Raw genomic sequence first — 16393 nt, 5'->3', positions numbered from 1 at the left:
TTTTTTTTATTCTGGGATTTATTTACCTTCTTAATTGAAAGTTTGTTACCTTCAGTGGAGCTCATAGCCGGCCGCAGCAGGCAGGAAGCTTGGCTTCCTCCATCACTGGAGCAACCAAGCCTCCTGCTCGCTCCAGGGCAGTGGCTGCCAGCCACCATCTTGGTTGGGTTAATTTGTATATATTTGCTTTGATTGGCTGGTGGGCGTGGCTTAAGGCATAGTGAAGGTACGGTCATTTTGCATGTTTGTCTTTTATTAGATTACACTAGAGGCCCGATGCACGAAATACATGCAAGGGCCTGGGCCCCGCCCATCACCACCGTGGCTGGAGGCCTCTGCCACCTCTGCCACGGCCCCCACCTGCTGCGTCTTTGTCTGCAAGGAAGGACGTCTAAACTAATTAGTATATTATGCTTTAATAATATAGATAGATAGGATGCCTAATCACTTGCAAACTTACATTTTCAGCTTGGGGGCACATATTACTTTTTCAAGGATTTAAAAAATATATGACTATGTGTAGAACCCAAGTTGTCACATAAAATGGCTCTGTGCTGTCAGTTCAGTATGTTTTAAATAGAAGGTACTTTCCTCAGTAAGACATAGCAAACTGTAGTTTTATTTATTTTATTTTTTTAAATTTTATTTTATTGTTTAAAGTATTACAAATAGTAGTACATATGTCTCCTTTTTTTTCCCCATTGACCTTCCCCCAACCTCCCCTACCCCCTGGAACATGCCCTCAACCCCCTACCCCCAGTGTCTTGTGTCCATTGGTTATGCTTACATGCATGCATACAAGTCCTTCCATTGATCTCTTACCTCCCTGTAGTTTTAGATGAAAAGCTTCTGCAGGTTTTTTGCTCTCATTTTAAATCTAATCATAATTAGGAAATCTAGTGACATGTTTTCAGCTAAGGGCAATGATAAATTTTATTTAGATCTAAAAAGCTGTATGATTCACATATTTTTATAATGTATAATTTATGCAACCATAATTAGTCTGAGATTCTGAGGTATGCCATGAAAATCTATTGGAATTAACTTATTCCGCTTTACAGTTATATATTGTGATTTAATCCAATCTCTTGACCTTAGTTGTATACTAAGATGCTCTATTTTTTTGTTGCTTATCCACAATTGTAAAAGAACCCTGGTTAGTATGTAGCCCAAATGTGGGAGGTTCACAATAATTTTACAATTACTGAATTTTCTTCAGGAAGATTACAGACATTTATTAGAATCATGTGACTCACTTGTTTTTCAGACTACAAAATTTTGGGGTATTTTATCTATGTACAAATGCTCTACTAATTTTATAATATTTTAGGTTTTCTTTCAGCAGTCAAAACCTAGTTTAAATGATTTTGATTTTTAGTAAGAATTTATTAAATCATTATTGGATTAAAATATTATAATAAATTAATTAATAAATATAATAAAATAAATAGTGTTAGGGTTAGGCAGAACTTTACAAGTATGTAAAGTTGTATTTCAGAAAATTTATAGTGCACAATTGGTCTTGTTAGCAATTAAACAAACTTCATATTTGGAAGTAGTCTCCAAATATTTGAATGAAGGATCTGCCTCTTGCTTTCTCTACATAATGGTACAAAGATGTCGCTTTTTTCCTTTTTTCTCACAGATATGTTATAGACATTTATCTAAGCTTTGCCAATTGTATATTCTTGTCTGCTATTTTGATTTATAATTTACTAACAGAACACTTTTAAAAATACAGAGAATACTCATGGGAGGGCAAAAAGAATTAATGATCTCTGTCCTAGGTTTGATTGACAGACAAGCACCTTCCCTATGCCACCCCAACTTCATCTGGCATGTGTCTATCTCCCCTTTGTTGAGCTCCTTCCCCCAGTGTTTTGTAGGGAATGGGCCAGTGTGAAGTTGCAGCTTCCTGGTGAAGTTGCCATATGACAAGTTTATAATGTCTGGCCTTCCCTTTGCTCCTTTTCTATCCTATTAATAAAAGCCTATGTGTTAATGAGCGATCATCATGAGGCTACATGCGCAGCGGGTGCACACAGGTGGGCGGGATTGTGTGCGTGCGTGGGTGGGTGGGGGCTTGATGCTGTGCCTGCAGCGCGGAGGCAGGTCTGCAGCTCCACACAGTGAGGCTGGGGGCCCCACGGCTCCGCCCAGCGAGGCCGAGGTTCCTGAGGCTCTGCGCAGTGTGAAGGCAGGTACCAGGGCTCCAGTGAGTTTTGTAAGCTACAGGAACTGCAGTCATAAAAACTTACCAGTTATACAAAACAAGGTAAAACAAAAATAACAAGGCTTACAGCTAAATGTAAAACATAATGTTACATGGCAAAATTAATTCTCAAAACTAAATGCCATGAAGGGGAGGTGCTGATCAGGTTTGGGGGAAGATGGGAGGAGTGACCTTCACCTCAGAGACACACAACTCAGTCTGTTCCAGATCCTGCCCACCAGAAGTCCAGTGTGTGGGGCACTTGGGGCCTGGAGGGTGGTACTAGTGGATCTCACAAGAAGGGGTGATGCCAGTGAGGTTCACAGGAAAGTGGAGGGAATGGCCCCCCACCCCAAAGTCACACCAATCAGTTACTGACACTCCCTGAGTCTGCCCTGACCTCTACACCCTGGCCCAGGAGTGACAGGGAGTTCAGAGGGTGGGTCTGTTGTTTTCCCCCAGGCTCCTGCTATAAAAAGGGGAGTGCTCCACCCAAAAAAGATGGCATCCAGCGTTCGGGAGAGTGACTGAGCTCAGGAGTCCAGGTGGCTGTCTTCTCAGCTCTCTCCCCATAACTCCAAACCCCAGTCTCTCCTCACAGGACTCCAGTCTGCTCCCCCCTTCCTCTGCTGGAGTCTGGAAGGAGTGGCTGGGAATGAGATTTTGTGTGTTGGCCCTTGAAGAGGATACCTGTGTCTCTAATAGACTTCCATCTCTCCCTGGTGTTAGGGTCACAGAAGGAGGAACACTTAAGGCCAAAAAGGGTAAAGAATTATAAATATACTAGAGGCCAGGTGCACGAATTCATGCACCAGTGGGTCCCTCAGCCTGGCCTGCAGAATCAGAATTGGGCCAAAACCGGCTCTCTGACATCCTCCAAGGGGTCCCAGATTGAGAGGGTGCAGGCCAGGCCGAGGGACCTCACTGGTGCATGATTGGGGCCAGGGAGGGACTGTGGGAGGGCTCCAGGGCATGTCTGGCCTGTCTTGATCAGTACCGAACGGCCAGACCCCAGCAGCAAGCTAATCTACCAGTTGGAGCATCTGCCCCCTCATGGTCAGTGCATGTCATAGCAACTGGTCAACTGTCTGCCCCCGGTGGTCAGTGCATGTCATAACGAGCGGTTGAGCGGCCTTAGCATATCATTAGCATATTACACTTTGGTTGAACAGATGACCGGACACTTAGCATATTAGGCTTTTATTATATAGGATAAGATAGGATTGTTACATCTGCTAGCAGAAGGGCTGAGACCAAAATGGCATCAGCGGGACAGATATTTATGTCTCTTGTAAAGGTCAGTCAGAGTAACCAGTCAGACCAGGTGCAGGTGGGGGTCAGGCATGGGCAGGTAATCCACTGGAAATTGGGTGAGGTGGTTTACTGAATACTGAAGGCTGTTAATCATGAAACCTATAATGAGAATAACAGGAAAATCGCCAGGAGGGGCAGGAATGTGGCTAACACTTGGCAGACATAAACCCTACTGCTTTTTACAGCCAGATATATCCTGGGTGCCTCTTTTTGACTCTGGTGCTCTGGGCTGGGAAGCTGGCATGGTGGTTTCAGGGGGGAACCTTTACATTTGAGATATCCATTCTCACCCACCTGTGTGAATAGGGCCAGCCCTTTTCACATCTCTGCCCTTTCTACCAGTCAATAGCTTCTCTGTAAATCCTTGGTTATAAGACTATTCAGCTAGTCTTTAATTGGCTATTCAGATTGATGGCTCTATCTTTTAGTTGTAATTCCAGTTTGATCCTGAGAGGAGGTTAGTGTAGCTTCCACCTACTCAGGCTATGTCTTCCATCTCTCCTACAATGCTTGCTTTTAAATGCAAATCTATTGAAGGTGTTTTTACTCTGCAGGCAGTTCATTACTTTTCATCCTGACTAATAAGTAATGTGAATATTTGTGACTCAGTTATGTGTTTTATATAAAAGGACCTCCCAATGAGCCTACAACCTATTCCACAGTGTTTAATTTACTCGTTCAATACATTTATTGAGCGCCTCCTTTATGCTATTCACTGAGCATATTTCCTGAGTACATTTGTTTAAAGGAAACATGATTCTAAATTTAAAGGGGCTCCCAGCCTCCTGAGAAGTGCCCAAATGGGAACCCTGACACAGTCCTGTTTGGTTAAGGTGGATATTTGACTAGAAGAACACAGTACCGTGTTTTGTAAACCTACTGCAGTTTTCAGGAGTGCCAAAACATTAGGGATATAAGCATGACTTAAATCATTGTGTAATATTTATAGACAAGTTACTCTCCTTTATGGTCATGCGAAATGTAAACCAATATAGTAGAAGCTTTATGAGTTTTCCAAGTACAGATTTAAGATAGTCACCTCTTGCCAAAAGAGGTAATACAACAAAATAATGTTCATCAGAGGCACATAATTCCAAGCCTCTTATTTAGTATTTGATTGTCTTCAGTAAACAAATCTTTCTTGAGCATCAGTGACAAGTAGAATACTGCTTCTGACACATAAAATGTAGATAAAAGTCAGAAATCGATTACACTATAAGTTTGGGCGAGGAAACAGGACCTAAATATAAACAGGAACAGTAGCAGAATTCAAGTTTTAACAATTGAGTATTTATTACTTTTATATACTTCTAGAGGTACTAGCATATCATTTTAGTTACTATTTTTTATTTTTAAAATCACTTAAATTCAATTTCAAAAACTATATTAAAACATTGTATAAATTATGAAAACTATGTTGACATACTAACTTTTACTAAATTTGCAATGATCCTGAAGAAAATTAGTCATATCACATAATTCCATAAAAATTTTTATTTGCTCATCAGAAAATCTAGTTGTTCATGTCTTCTTGTTTACGTATTTGAATTAATGTTACAGAGAGGATTTTAATTTCACATTTTAACTCCAAATTTTGCAGTAATATTTAACAACCTGTTGTATGATCCTTCTAATTCTTATCAATTTTTTGCAGCTAAACATATATGTATGAACATTAAAGAAGTTACTAATTTTTTGAGAAATGAAATAATAGTCCACATGTTTCTGTAATTTTTGTATAAGAAAGAAATGCTGGCATCCTTCCAGGTATCATTTACAGGTCAGCTTCATTGTGTTTAATAGCTATATGATTTGCAGTGCAGATACTCTTTCAATTGTGCTCCCTATCTGACTCCTGCTTACTCCAAAATATGCTCTGTGTGAAAGGAGAGGACCTCCTTGTTAATAGTTGTATCCCAGGACCTAAGTACCTGGGAAGAGCTGAGTGAATAAATACATTATTTGCTAAACATAAAATCACAAATATACACAATATGCGTGTCAAAAATTCACAGTGTAGAAGTATTACAGAGGATAAATAGAAAATGTTCTGAAAGAAAAATAGGTGCTAAAGACAGAATAAGTATCAAACTAATAGAAGGGGGAAAAGATAAATATGCAAATGGGAACATGTTTTGGGGAATCGGTAACCAAATCAGCTTGGGCTTGATGCTTCATATATTGATACTGTAAAATATTGAAATGCATGGTAGTATTCTCATCTTTTCTGATTTAATTTCCCTCCTTCATATATTGATACTGTAAAATATTGAAATGCATGGCAGTATTCTCATCTTTTCTGATTTAATTTCCCTCTATAATTACTTATTATATAACGAATGCATAGTTTAATGTATAAGTAGTACATAGTACTGAACATCTGTGTAAGTAGTTCAAAATACACTGAATAATGCAGATTCCAAACATACATTGTTGGAGATAATGGTTTAGAAATAATGAAATATATCAATGGGTAACTAGAATCCAGTATGTTTCCTTATCAATATTAGCATATTTCATATGAAAATGATGCTTTATCTACAGGGTAGGCAAAGTTTGGAAAGATAAATCTTTTCCCAGACATACACAACCTACCTCCTACTTCCTCTAACCTTTAGGATTAATAATACTATTTCAAAATATCTTTGGACAGAGTTTCCTTGGTTGCGGGCGCATCCCCAGTGGAGGGTGTGCAGGAGGCAGCTGGTCGGTGTTTCTCTCTCATCGATGTTTCTAACTCTCTGTCCCTCTCCCTTCCTCTCTGTAAAAAAATCAATAAAATATATTTAAAAAAAAAAAAGAAAGAAATAGATTCTTTTTTTATATATTCTTTATTGTTTAAAGTATTACACATGTCTCCTTTTCCCCCCAAGAAATGGATTATTAACCAAAAATATCTGACGCATAAGCTAATAAAATATTTTATATACATATATATATAAATACATACATACATACATATATATATAAATACATACATACATACATATATATATAAATACATACATACATACATATATATATAAATACATACATACATACATATATATATAAATACATACATACATACATATATATATAAATACATACATACATACATATATATATAAATACATACATACATACATATATATATAAATACATACATACATACATATATATATAAATACATACATACATACATATATATATAAATACATACATACATACATATATATATAAATACATACATACATACATATATATATAAATACATACATACATACATATATATATAAATACATACATACATACATATATATATAAATACATACATACATACATATATATATAAATACATACATACATACATATATATATAAATACATACATACATACATATATATATAAATACATACATACATACATATATATATAAATACATACATACATACATATATATATAAATACATACATACATACATATATATATAAATACATACATACATACATATATATATGTTTTCCACTAATTCCAACTCTGAAGAAGAATTCTGATATATCTCATAAGAAAATATAAATGTTAACTGATATAATCAGGTATGACAAAAATATTTCAATCTATTAACAGATGTATTTCCTAGTCTGTCTATTGCAGACCCTGCAAGCTAGTCATGGCAATCTTTCCTACTGAGCTTGGATCCAGGCTCAGAATCTTTCTCTATCTAGGACTTGAAGCAGTTCCTAAAAACTAATTAGTGTTAGAAGTCAGCATTGAACTGTTGTCTTCTCTGGGTGAGCTCTAATTATGTTTTCCCTGTAGCCAGTCTTGAGTTTCCAGGCAGCTTCTCCATGAAGATTTGCTCTCCATTGTTTTGATGGGGGCAATAAGTTACATTCATTAACTTCGCCCAAATGTTATTCAGAATATTGTTTGTAATCTACAGAATGTGAGACAGTAGGACACCGAGAAAACCTTTATGCAGGGAAGCAGGACAAAGAAAACAAGAGTTTAGAATAGCTATAAAGCATTTCTTCTGTTCCTGGGAGGCAAAGTTGGGTTATCGTGTTGGTCTTCTCTCCCAAATAGGCTACCTGGGTCTCATTAGTTAGCAAGCTATCCTAGGAGGGCCCACAGAGTAACCCTACATTGATCAAAGTATGAATATAACTACAGTTGATAATACATATGGTAACAGTAGAGTTCTCATCAGTCCTTTCGGGGGAAATTACCAACTTGTGGAAATTACCGTCATTACTACTGTCTCTATTAAGCAATTCAGCATTTTATTGGCAAACCATTTCTTCTGGCCCTACATGCTGTTTTTGGTAGTCACTCTTTTAAAAAAACTTAAATTGTAATGCGTCTTCTAAATCTTTTGAGTGACTTGGAAGGTCAGTGCTGTTTGAGAATATATCACATTCTGAAATATTGTTAGCCATTATGGCCTTTTTGAGAGTTGTAGTAAAACATTGTAGAATTATTGCCCAGGGAATTACTATATCCATAAATAGCATATGATCCCTATTTAAGACAGAAAATTCCAATGTGGACCTGCATACTGAGCAGCAAATTTTATTATAAAATTTTATTGTAAAATAAAAAAGGTCATTGAAAAAAATATGCTCTGATTTTATTCATTAAATCTTTTTTAAAGCATTCCTTTTTACCTTAAAAGCAATACTGTCTGTAATTTTAGGAAACAGGAGCAAATTGTATTTCTCCTTTGAATGTTTTTCTTTAGGCTCTAATCATTCAGATATAACGTAAATGTGTTAATGATTTTATTTAACACCTTATTAAGAAGGAAACGGGCAGATATTATAACCAGTGCAAGAAAAAATTTAAAAACATGCCTTAGTTGGTTGGGCATCATCCCATGCACCAAAAGGTTGCAGGTCGATTCCCAGTTGGGGCACATGCCCGGGTTGTAGGATTGATCCCCATTAGGGGACATGCAGGAGGCATCCAATCAATGTTTCTCTCTCACATCCATGTTTCTCTCTCTCTCCCTTTCTCTTCCTCTTTCTCTAAAAACCAATAAACTATTCTTAAAAACAAAAGACATAGCCATTTAAAATTCAGAATAATGAAATTAATTTAGAAATGGATGCAAGCCCTAACCGGTTTGGCTCAGTGGATAGAGCGTCGGCCTGCGGACTCAAGGGTCCCAGGTTTGATTCCGGCCAAGGGCATGTACCTTGGTTGTGAGCACATGCCCAGTAGAGGGTGTGCAGGAGGCAGCTGATCGATGTCTCTCTCTCATCGATGTTTCCAACTCTCTATTCCTCTCCCTTTCTCTCTGTAAAAAATCAATAAAATATATTTTTTTTAAAAAAGAAATGGATGCAAAACCAGTATTTTCCACAATTGGATAGACAAATCAGTTAAAATTTGAACACAATATACATGCATATCTATAGACAGGAATTATTTTTGCACTCGTATCAGTTATCTACAACCTAGATATTTGTGAAATAGCTCATAGCCAATGAAAGGCGTAGAGTACCCAAAGAAAAAAATCAGATAGCCCAGATGATGTGCTCTAAACAATGTATAACTTCACTTTTAAACATATTTTTTTTATCCTCTTCTGCTAAGGATATTTTTTGCTAAGTTCTGATTGTTATAGATAGAACCTCATCCAATACAAGGTGTAAACTGATCTTATAGAGTCTCCCTGATGAACCAAACTCTTATCCATGAAAATGATAAAACACAGCTTCTTCCTCCAGGCTTCTGCTCTGGGTCTCTTTACTATTTGTGTCTATCTACTTATTCTATTCTCTAAATTCACATTCCCCAGTAAGAATTTAACTTCTTGGTGTAAGTGGTTTTCTGTTCCCTTGTGTGATGTGTGGAAACTCTGTGTTTATAAACGACCTAAAACTTTTTGTGCAATTAGTGCTCCCTGATATCAATTAGGAGATCTACCCACCATGGTTAAGGAGCATCAGCCCCAGCGTCCAGGGCTGCATTTCATGCTGAAATTAATAGAGAAACAGCTCTGTGTTTAAGAGAGGAGAAGCTCATAGTGTTTCCATGAGTAAACTACATAGATATTTTTAATTGCATCTACACTTAACATTTTCCTCTGAATATTTTTACCTAGATTCTTAGTTAGGAAACACATTTTATTTGGTGAGCTAAATATATGGTAAAAGTCTGGGTTCCTTCTCAGCTAACTTCACAACGTGGCTTGGTCAGGTCTCTTCATTGTCCCAGGGTGTAAACAGGAACAAGATTAACATATCCCCCCCCCCAAGTATTTTGACAGGAACAAATGTGATTATATTTGTAAATGCACAGAGGAAAATATTTTGCTACCCAAGAAAATATTTTCAGTTAAAGATGTGTAAACCCTTTCTCCTATAATAATGGTTTGGTTTCTATTTTTCTGAGAGAAATGTCCCCTTCAGGTAATTTTCTGACCACTTTTTCAGATTTTAAAACAATGATCTTTCAATCACTAAACACTTTCTTTATTCAAGGTATTTACCTTTCAGTCTCTGGAATGTATGCAAGACTATTCTAGGATATTTGGATTCCCCTCTTATTTACCTTCCACCAATATACCTAAGGCATAGTTCTTTGTTTAGTTTAATTAAACATCATAAAAGCTAAAAGCCTCTTGAACTCCTTCAGTAGAGTTCAAGACTCAAATGGTTTGTTAATTACTTAGGTTATCAAAAAAGGGGCATAATAGCTTTTTACAAATAAGGTTTTCATTATGACTTTATTTTTCTGATAAAGGCTTTACAGGAGTCTCCTTATTAAAGAAGAATAATAGATGTAGATACCAAGAAATAAATTCAGTTTATTAGCATCATTTTATTTGACCTCTGGAGATAAAGATCTGAATGATTAAATTCTCATTTTCAGTTGCCTTTAGCCGACTGGCCCAGAATGAACTTAACCTCTCTGAGTCAGTTTCTGCAACTGAGTGAAACTCATGACTATTGTTTGAGAATATTGTGTGGTTCAAAACAGAAAGTGTTTGCACATCACTTGACACAAAGCCTGGCACATAGCAGGCACTAACCACATGCTGACCCTTTTTATTTTTTCAGCTTACTTTAAAAAAATCACATTTCAGATCATTTCTTATTACTAAACAAAAAGTGGAAAATAAAATAGTTTTTCCTTCTTCATGATACTTCATATGTAATCTGAGATAGGCTTGATAATCACATTTCTATTTTAGACATGAGGGACACAATTGCGTTCTCAAGGTAATCCACAGAGAGCAGTGCTTCATAGTCTTTTATTTTATCATTGTAAATGCTTAAAGTCCATGTCACTTTGGCAGTCACCCGTAATTGCTGTCACCCCATGGCATTGGTTAGGAATTCATTCCACTTCACAACCTTTAACAAGTCACATTTTATCGCATGGTTGAGTTTGCATTTTTTCTCCGTGTATTATGTATTCCCAAACCTCTAGTGGAACTTTTATTTTCATTTTTAATGCAACAAATAAGGAGGCTGTTAATTATTTTCTTACCTCTGCTAATGGAGAAAATAATTATGATTCATGAATTTTAAATGTGAAAATTAAAATAACAAGAATGCTTGGTATGATATGGCTGTACAGCTGGGTTCAAGCAGAGATTAATTCATTCAACAGATGTTCATTGAGTATCTGGTTATATAGCACGAATGAAACTAATTATGACATTTGCACATAAGAAGCTTATGTGGATAAACGAAGCTTTGGATAAGGATTCACACTTTAAAACACTACTATTTAATTATAATATTTCATACTCTAACCTTCCACAGATCCCTCAACACACCCAAAAGAACATTCTAAGTAGATGGAAAATTAGCTCCCTCCACTGTAGAGGAGGGGAGTCAATTTAACATCAACCCGACAAAATGTATTTGTATGGCTATACACAAGAATTCTTTACATTATTTTTGGTTTTCCACCAGTAAACTTTTGTCTCACTAAAGTTGTAAAACAGACCAAAAAAATTAAAATTACATGAATCTGAGGAGGGAGGTCAGGGAGGGATTAACCAAATAACTTATATGCATATATGCATTGCCTGTAGACACAGACAATATGGTGGTGAAGGCCTTGGGCAGGGCAGGAAAGGGTGGAGGGTGGCAGTGGGGGAAAAACGAGAGGGAGGACATGTGTGATACTCTTAACAATAAAGATAAAAATAAAATTAAATAAAATACCCCCCTAAAACAGTACACTTGTTACATATTATTGACTTTAATATCAATTTCCCTTTCCCTTTGGATTACATAAAGTTTACATCAGATGCTAAAATTTTTTAAATATATGTGTTTTACTAAGCTGTGCAAGGGAAATTATTTCATTGAATGAAAATTACATCATATGCTTGCTCTGAGCCAACTCAATGTTGAATGTGCATCAAAATTATATGCAGATATATAAAAGCATTGATACCTTATCTAAGCTGTAGGATATCATTTGAGGACATTTAGTTTGCAGCCTTAGTATCTACAATTTTTGCAAATGCTTGGGATAGTTTCTCAGGACAGCCAAAATAGAGAATAATTTATTTAAGGAGTTTTTTGTTTTTTGTTTTTTTTTTAAATATATTCCATTTATTTCTTTACAGAGAGGAAGGGAGAGGGATAGAGAGTTAGAAACATCGATGAGAGAGAAACATCGACCAGCTGCCTCCTGCACACACCCCACTGGGGATGTGCCCGCAACCAAGGTACATGCCCTTGACCAGAATCGAACCCGGGACCCCTCAGTCCACAGGCCGACGCTCTATCCACTGAGCCAAACCGGCCAGGGCAGGAGTTTTTATTTAGGAAAGTAAAAGATAATAACTGCACTCTGATTGGAATTCTTTGAAAAACATTTGCAAACTTTTCTTAATCTTCTAAGGATATTTAGTGTTTCTCTCTTGTCTAGATAAACTCAATGCAATTATTTCTTGTACTTCAGTGCCTTTTAATGTGTAAATTACAATTTGTTTTGATAAAAATTAGGTGGGCCCTAACTGGTTCTTCAGTGGTTAGAGAGCATTGGCCCACACAGCAAAGGATCTAGTGTTCAATTCCTGGTCAAGAGCACATAGCTGGGTTGTAGGTTAATCCCAGGCCCCAGTCGGGGCACATGCAAGAGGCAACCAATCAATATGTCTCTCTCAGATTCATGTCTCTTTCTCTCTCTCTCTCATGTTTGGTAAAAATGCTTATTTTTGAAGATATTAATTAAGTATCTGGTTGAATACTACCCACAATTAGATTGAGATTAAAATAATAGTATAAATTCAATCCTAGAAAGTTCTAAAGTAAAAATAGTGTAATGACCACTTGTAAGAATGGTTGAATCAACATTCTGACATCTTAAGTATGATTTTAAGTGATGTTGTCTAACTGAATTATAAAGACCAGGGAGAGATGAAGCAGGCTTACACAAATGAAGCGGTTCTTTATATAAAAAAAAAAAATCACTTGGGAAGCAAAAAGAGGGATACAAAAATATTTAGTGCTTAAACTCCAGATCTCAGTTAATTAGCCCAAAGATGAAAAAAAATATTTTATTATACATCAGTTTTTAGTTCCTCTAAACCCCACAGATTTGTAGGATGCCCCTCTATTAGAATGTGTCTGAGGTTTTTCTCATGATAAAACTGGGGTTATGGGTTTGGGGAAGAAAGATCTCAGAGACGAAATACTATTTTCATTAGAGCACAGTAAGGGTGCATACTATCTACATGAATTATGATTGCTGGTGTTGACCTTGACATCCTGGGGCTGAAGAAGTTATTGTCAGGTTTCTCCACTTTCTATCCCCTTTTCCATCCTGTGGTGTTTGGAAAGAAGTAATTATGCAAAGGAACTTATGCTGCACCTCTTTGAGGGAAGAGCATCTACATGAATTATTTGTAGTTCCTTTACTTTATTCAGCCCCTTAATTATAATTCTTTGAGAGTTCCGTTGTTTTTTTCTGCCTTTTTAAGGAATTCAGGCTATTATTTTCACAACTACCCGTGAGCTGGGGAAAGGGAATGAAATTGGAGTAAGTTAAAATGCCACAAAGTTCTCTGTTCTTACTGCAAAATCATTCTGAATGCAATCAAATAGGCACCAAAAAAGCAAGTGCTAGATGTATAAAATTAGTATCATCATATCTGGAAGCTTGAGTAATACTTTGAAAAGATACAAAGAATGTTCCTTTATAGGATGCTAATCATTTTCCTTACAAATTAAGCTCTAACCTTATTTTATTGTTCATGGAAAATATATCAAAACAATTAAGTATGACTCTGATCTTCTTAAAAGTACAGCATCCTCACAGTATATTTAACTTTAGGGATAATAGCAGCAAATGATCTAAAATACAGCAGAATAAAAGATAGGACAAGAAACACAGATTAAAAACAATGACATAACGTTATTAGAACATAGAATTTCTGCCCTAACCAGTTTGGCTCAGTGGATAGAGCATCGGCCTGCAGACTGAAAGGTCCCAGGTTTGATTCTGGTCAAGGGCATGTACCTTGGTTGCGGGCACATCCCCAGTGGGGGGCTTGCAGGAGGCAGCTGATCAATGTTTCTCTCTCATTGATGTTTCTAACTCTCTATCCCTCTCCCTTCCTCTCTGTAAAAAAAAAAAAATCAATAAAATATATATATTTTTTTTAAAAAGAACATAGAATTCCACCCCTAACCCCAACCCCAGGCTGTTTTCTTCACTCCCATGTAACTCCCTGGCTTAGACATTGTTAAACTTTACAACTTAAAGGTCATGACTCTTGAGACTGCTAACCTGGACAACTGCTATTTGTCAATTTTTTAAATTTTTTGAGAAGCTAAAGTTATGTTAGGGCCTCAAGCTCTAACCAGGAGATTGAAGGCATCAAATGTAAATTAAATTCTGCTTGGCATCTGCAAGCTGAAAGCAAGGAGATTTTTATTTCTCCTTTGCCAAAAATCTGCTGGAGAGAATTTTCCAAAAATTCTTAATAGGTGCACCTGGAGTCATAATACATCAGTGATTCTCAACCTGTGCAATGCATGTTAATCACCATGGAGCTGTAAATATTCTTATGCCAAAGTCTCATCTCCAGAGATGCTGATTTAATTGGCTGGAGTGCATTCTGGGAAATGAGATTTCAAAAGCCCCTAGGTATTCTAATTTACTGCCTATTTGTAACCAAGATCCTTAACCTGGGAATTAAATAGACTCTAAAATAAACCTGCTTATTCTCACAGTTTTCTTGCCTCTAGATTAGCTACTTAGATATTGGTTAACAGCATTCGATAGCTCTTTTTAAAATTTTTATATTGCAGCCTCTATTCCCCCTAAGATTCCTATTCTAATTTAAAAATGAATTTGAAAGACATAATGTAAATGCTAAGGAAAAATACCTGAAAAATAATACATCACAATTATAAATAATGATTATTACTAAAGAGATTATTACTGAATTTTCTATACATTTTTATTTCCCAGTTTTTTTTTGCAGTTATGAAAGTTCTTTTTAAAAATATTTTTATTAATTGAATTTTTGGGATGACATTGGTTTGCAAAACCATAACGGTTTCCAGTGTCAAACTCAATAAGACATCATTTGCACACTGCATTGTGTGGCCATTGCCTCAAACAGTCTCTTTCTGTCCCCATGCCTCCCCACTCCCTACCTTGCCCACCTCCACCCTTTTTACCTCTGGCTGTCACTACACTGTTGTCTGTCTATATGTTATATAGATATATATTTTTGCTCATCCCTTCACCTTTTTTCATCCAGTCTCCCTCCGCCCCACCTTCTACAGCTGTCAGTCTGTTTCATGTATTCATGACTCTGTTTCTATTTTGTACATCAGTTTATTTTGTTCATTAAATTTTACATATAAGTGAGATCATATGGCATTTGTTTTTCTCTGAATGGTTTATTTCACTAAGCATACTAACTTCCAGGCCCATCCATTCTGTTGTAAAAGGTAAGATTTTTTTTAGGGCTGTGTAGTATTCCACCATGTAAATGTAACGTAGCTTTTTCATCCACTCATCTACAGATGGAAACTTGGAATGTTTCTAGATCTTGGTTATTGTGAATAATATTTCAGTGAACATAGTGGTGCATATACTCTTTCGAATGAGTGTTTTTGTATTCTTAGTATATATTCCCAGAAATGGGATCAGTAGGTCAAAAGGCAGTTCCATTTCTAATTGTTTAAGGAAACCTCATACTGTTGTCCACAGTGGCTGCACCAGTCTGTATTGTGACCAACAGTGCCTCAGGGTTCCCTGTCCTCCACATTCTCTCCAGCACCTGTTGTTTGTTGATTTATTGATTTTAGCCATTCTGGCAGGTGTGAGGTGATATCCTATTGTGGTTTTAATTTGCATTTCTCTCATGGTTAATGACATTGAGAATTTTCTCATATCTCTCTTGGTCATCTGTATGTCCTCTTTAGAGAATTATCTATTCAGGTGCTTTACCCATTTTTTAATCAGATTGTTTCTTGTCTTGGTGTTGAGCTGTATAAGCTCTTATATATTTTGGAGATTAACCCCTTAGCATATGCATTTATCATTGGCAAATATGCTCTTCCATTTACTGGGTTCCCTTTTCATTTTTGTTGATGCTTTCCTTTGCTATGAAAAAGCTTTTAGTTTAATGTAGTCCTGTTTATTTTTTCCTTCTTTTAGATTTTCCCCCCTTTTTTATTGATTTTAGAGGGAGGGAGGGGGGAGAGAGAGAAAGACTGAAATATCAATGGGTGCATATATATGACAGTCAGATTTTAACCTTTGGAAAATTATTCTTTGACAATATTAAATACGCAATATAATAAATTACATTAGCCTATGTTGCTGTGGGCCTGTTCCTGTAAGGTAAATAAAATAAATACATGTATCCTACAGTCTCTATAATTCCACTA

The sequence above is a fragment of the Myotis brandtii genome, unplaced genomic scaffold (genome assembly GCF_000412655.1).
Source record: "Myotis brandtii unplaced genomic scaffold, ASM41265v1 scaffold399, whole genome shotgun sequence".
Lineage (NCBI taxonomy): Eukaryota > Metazoa > Chordata > Mammalia > Chiroptera > Vespertilionidae > Myotis > Myotis brandtii.
Note: the sequence above shows the minus strand (reverse complement) of the source record.